Here is a 6,000-nt window from a genome sequence, read left to right on the forward strand (position 1 = left end):
GAGGTTCTATAGAATGTCAACTTGATCAATGTCCTTGTGGACTACACGTATTGTGATAGACAGCATGAAAATTAACATAGCTCTGGGGCAAGAGAGTGAATATGCTCTGCTCTCCTTCCCACATAAATGGTAACCACTTTTGCTCCTTTTACTGAGAGGGATTGAGAAGAACCTATTCACTACAGCAATAACTATGTACTAGGTGCCAAAAACTGTGTGGTTATATTCTATCAAATATATCATATCTGGCACAGCAGCTGTGATTGGACTATTCTTAGGCTAAGTTTATAGTAGTCCACCATAACTTTCTACTATGGTTTTTGCAGTGGCCAAACAGGCTAAATCGGCGAGTTGAATAGGGATATGATGACTACCAACACCTATGCATCCCTTAAGTCTTTGATGGTGGCACTAGTCTCTATATTTCCTCTGAGGAGGAAATATATTCCTGTATTCCTTCTGATGCATTATCTTAGCCAGGGAGAATGTGCAGTTTCAGGGGCTTCCACTGGTCCTTCCTCTTATAATAATTTTTACTGCACAGGACAAGAAACCAAAGTGAAGGTTCTGCTAGTTTCTGAGTATATCCATTCCAAACATTCACTTGGAAACCAGGGATATAAGCAAAAGTGGGGCTGTGACTCCATGGGACCACTGTAAGAGGAACCTGAGCTAGCTGGTTTCCGCGAGCTCCCACTTACCTGAAAGCTATGATAGTGCTTCTACCCTTCTGGTATTTAGTGTCAGCTCAGAACCTGTATCCAACAAGCCTTGAAATGCCTAAACACTTCCCTTTTCTCAATGTACAATTTCCCCATAAATGGGCATATGTCCTTTTAGAGAATAATTGGGAGAATATGTAGTATATATACTTGTTTTAGTATTGGTGAGTCTTTACTCAGCGTCCCCTTCAAATGATGAACTTTAAGTCTGAGAACTTGCTTAATCTGTAAAGTGGGTGAGAGCTTGCAACTTTTCATTGAGCTAACTGGCATCAGCCTTCTGTTCACCAGTTGTTCACTGTTTATGATTATACATATATGTCAAGTAACACCCTAGTGGATACTCATTTAACTTGCCCTGAGGAACACAGTGGTCTATTAATCATTATCACAGAGCCCTGTGGGTGAAGACCTTCTAGTTGCCACTGTGGCCTTGCAGTCCATTATTATAATTATGTAAATTTTCCTTCTGTCAGTCATGTGCTCCATCTGGCCTCTGCTATTTTGGATTTTTATCAGTCTAATTGATATTGGGGAGCCCAGTTCCACAGCAGCATCTCTTACTGTCAACTACAGTGAATAGATATGACTGAGCTTTTCAAAGATGCCAATGGTACCCTCATTGCTGTATTTCTTACTGCCTTGGAGATGGGTATGTCTTCTGGGCCCTTACAAGGAACATAGTCAGATGGTAGATTCTCAGGTCTCGTTTTTTAAATTTATTCCAACCTCCCTAAGCCTTCTGACACCTTCTTTAAGGCAGTTAAGGCACTTCTAGAATCTCTCCTTCATTTCCTATAGCCCTTCATTCTATCTAAACTTTAGAGAACCATCCTAGCAATATATTAGGACTAGCTCCATGTATCCTTGCTATGTCATGAGAGTATTTTTCAATGTCAATAAATTCTCTCCTGTCCACCTTTATATTCTGCCCTCCTTGGCCCAACACTTTAAAAATTCATTCCTATACCTGTATCCTCAGTCCTTTCAGGTAAAATATTAACCAAGTCTTAACATTCTTTGTTTAGTTATATGATATTGCCTCATCTGAGGTTTTTGTAGTGTCTCCAGAAAATGGGAGGGTATTCTCAAGTTAGGCTAATACAGAGTTCAGAACAATCTGGGGGTTTGAATTTCTCAGACTTGTCCACCTACATGCTACAGTAGCAAGTCTTAGGGTTCCTTTCTTTCCCTACCAAGGCCCTTCTTTGGCATAGAGGACTTGTCAAGGCAGTGCATTCAGTCTCCTTGTAGCTATACTACCTTGTTGATCAATCTTGGATCTGATTATCAGCACAGTTTCCTCTATGGGTGCAAAAGATAAGCATGTCTTTAAATACTGCTTTGGAGGCTTTCTGATTTTCACAGCCTGTCTTGAATTGAAGGTTGGTAACTTGAGTCTGTTGGTTTTTTTTTTTTAAAGTCTTCAAAAGCCCGTAACAAAAGTGAGTCAATCCACAGGTCTTATAAATACCACTGTCTTGAAAAGATGCTCAACATCACTAATCATCAGGGAAATGCAAATCAAAACCACAATGAGATATCACTTCACACCTGTCAGAATGGCTAAAGTCAAAAACACAAGAAATAGCAAGTGTTGGCGAGGAATGCAAATTGGTATGGCCACTATGGAAAACAGTATGTGGGTTCCTCAAAAAATCAAAAATAGAATTGCCATATGATACAGTAATTACACTACTGGATATTTACCCCTCCAAAAAATGAAAACACAAATTCGAAGAGATTTATGCAACACAGATAGATGGACCTTAGAAGGTATAATGCTAAATGAAATAAGCCAGTCAGAGAAAGACAAATACCATATGATTTCACTTATATGTGGAATTTAAGAAACAAAACAAAACAAAACAAAACAGACTCTTAAATATAGAAAACAAACGGGTGGTTGCCAGAGGGGAGGTGGGTAGGAGGTTGGGGAAAGCAGATAAAGGGGATTAAGAGTACAGGTCCTGGGCGCCTGGGTGGCTCAGTTGGTTAAGCGACTGCCGTCGGCTCAGGTCATGGTCCTGGAGTCCCGGGATCGAGTCCCACATCGGGCTCCCTGCTCAGCGGGGAGTCTGCTTCTCCCTCTGCCCCTCGCCCCTCTCATGTGCTCTCTCTCATTCTCTCTCTCTCAAATAAATAAAATCTTAAAAAAAAAAAAAAAAGAGTACAGGTACCCTGATGAGCACTGAGAAATGTATAGAATTGTTGAATCATTATATTGTACACCTGAAACTAATACAACACTGTATGGTAATTATACTCGAATAAAAAAAAGTACCACTGTCTTTAAACTGTTCAAGGAACATTCCCAGTCCATAAGCAAATGCTTGACTTTCCATCTATACCTCATCCCAAACATCTACCTATGAAAACCTTAGTGATCCTGATTCAGGCTAGGAGTTATCACTACCTACACTTTCTACCCACAGTGGTAAGTCTGACTGGCAAGGGATTCAATTCCAGAATCCCTTCCTGATGGTCTGCTTTCCAGGTCTACTCCTCATATCAAATGTCTTATTTTGAGTTCCCTTGAAAGGCAGAGTCTGAGACAAGGACTTGGATGCAATTGGTTTACTCTGGGAAATAGTTCCATAGGGCAGAAGCAGGGGACAGAGGGGTCTGGAGAAGAATGATAAATGGAAAGAAAGAAAGCTAATCTAAGGGTACATTATTGAGCTGGTCACCATTGTGGCCACCTGGAGCTTGGTCCTACTGAAGAGGCAGGCCTTGGAGGGCTGTGTGAATTGTGTCTCAGAATCATCAGAATTGTCTGACACAGAAGAGGAGATGATGGATTCCCTGGCTCTACATCTCAGTGGTAGAAGGTTGCCTCGGTGAGTGTCAACTCCCTCACACTCCCCAGTCTGTGCCTATGCCAAAACAGCTGGATGGGCTTCTGCAGGCATTCCCCATGGTGGTAGCAGAAAAGCCCTTACTGCAAAAAAGCAAGAGATGATCCATGCACTTGAGGCAAGGCCATGGCGGAGTGTACATAGTTGGTTGTGTCAGCAACGACTGGGGCAAAAAGGAGAGCCAAGAGAATGTAAGGAAGGAATGAAAGATGTCACACACACATGCATGCCTCTCTTATTGTGCTAATCAGACTATATTACAGTTATTTCTCTGTGTGCCTGTCACCAATCCTGGATGCTAAGTACTTTAAAAAGAGGGACATGGGATAAACTGGTATTATATGCATCCTGCAGTGATGCATTAAGAAGAAAACATCACTTCTGTGATATTCCTACCAAAAGCCACATCCTAGATCTAATCATGAAGAAACATCTGACAAACCTAAATTGAGAGATATTCTACAAAATGTATTGCCTGTACTCCAAAAAGATGTCAATGTCATGAAAGACAAAAAAAAGACTGTGGAATTATTTCAAATTAAATAAAAACTGAATATAACATATGACCCAGACTTTTGTTTTGCTATAGCAAACATTATTAAGACAAATGGCAAATTTTGAATATGATCCATATATCAGACAATACTTGGGCATCAATGTTAATTTCCTAATTTTAAATGGAGTTTTTTTTGTTGTTGTTGTTGTTGTTTTTTTAAAGATTTTATTTATTTATTTGAGAGAGAGAGTGAGAGAGAGAAAGAGCACAAGACGGGGGAGCGGGAGAGGGAGAAGCAGACTCCCTGCCGAGCAGGTAGCCCGATGCGGGACTCGATCCCGGGACTCCAGGATCATGACCTGAGCCGAAGGCAGTCGCTTAACCAACTGAGCCACCCAGGCGCCCTTAAATGGAGTTTTTTAAAGATTTTATTAATTTATTTGACACACAGAGAGAGACAGGAAGAGAGGGATAACAAGCAGGGTCAGAGGGAGAAGGAGAAGCAGGCTCTCCGCCGAGCAAGGAGCCTGATGCGGGGCTCGATCCCAGGACTCTGGGATCATGACCTGAGCCGAAGGCAGACGCTTAATGACTGAGCCACCCAGGTGCCCCAATTTCCTGATTTTAATCATTGTGCTCTGGTTTTATAAAAGAATGTTCCTGTTTGTAGGAAATATATGCTGAAGTATTTAAGAGTAATGAAACATCATGTCTGAAAGTCTCACAGAGAAAATGATAATAAAATATTAATGTTTGAGGAATCTAGGTGAAGGATATGTGGAAATTTTCTGTAGTTATTGCAACAAAGGTCTGAAATTATATCAAGATTAAAATGTTAATTTTAAACTAAAGAAATTGATATATATTTATTTATCCATATAGGGGTGTGTGTGTATGTGTGTGTGTGTTTATCAAACACCTAACATAATGCCGAGGACAGGTTTCTAGGTGATCCTGCACTTCATTTTCCTGTGATGATTATTCAGAAAACCTGCTTAGGATCTGAGCTCTTTTTACTCTATGATACTATATAATTTCCAAATGAAAACTGTACTGTAAAATTTCACCTTGAGCAAACATTTAAGGAAAAAGTTATACTAATTCTCTATAATCTCTTCAGAGGATAGAAGCAGAAGGGATACTTTCTAACTTATTCTGTAAGGACAGCATTACCCTAATATCAAAACCAGACAAATTATCTGGTAACTGATATTATAAGAAAAGGAAACTATAGACCAGTATCTGTCATCAACATAGATGCAAAAATCCTCAACAAAATATTAGCAAATTAAATCCAACAGTGTATAGAAATAATTATATACCACAACCAAGTGGGATTTATCCCAGGTATTCAAGGCTGGTTCAACATTAAAAAATCAATTAATGTGATCCATCATGTCAACAAGCTAAAAAAGAAAAATCACATGATCATATCAACAGATTCAGAAAAAGGATTTGACAAAACCCAACATCTGTTCATCATAAAAACTCTCAGTAAACTATGAGTAAAGGGGAACTTCCACAACTTGATTAAAAAAAATTACAAAAAATCTACAGCTCATATATGGTGAGAAATTAAAAGCTTTCCTACTAAGATAAGAAATAAGGCAAGGATATTTCCTCTCACCACTCCTTTTTAACATTGTACTGGAAGTACCAGCTAATACCATAAGACAAGAAAATGAAATAAAAGGTACACAGATTAGGAAGGAAGAGAGAAAACTGTCTTTTCTTTGCAGAGGGCATGATCATCTATGTAGGAAATCCAAAAGAATCAACAACAAAAAACCCGTGTGACTAACAATTAACTATAGCAAGTTTCCCAGATATAAGATTAATATACATAAGTCAATCATTTTGTATATGACAGCAATGAACAAGTAGAATTTGAAATTAAAAACACAATACAGGGGCGCCTGGGTGG

Source organism: Neomonachus schauinslandi, chromosome 5, assembly GCF_002201575.2.
Source record: "Neomonachus schauinslandi chromosome 5, ASM220157v2, whole genome shotgun sequence".
Taxonomy (NCBI): Eukaryota; Metazoa; Chordata; class Mammalia; order Carnivora; family Phocidae; genus Neomonachus; species Neomonachus schauinslandi.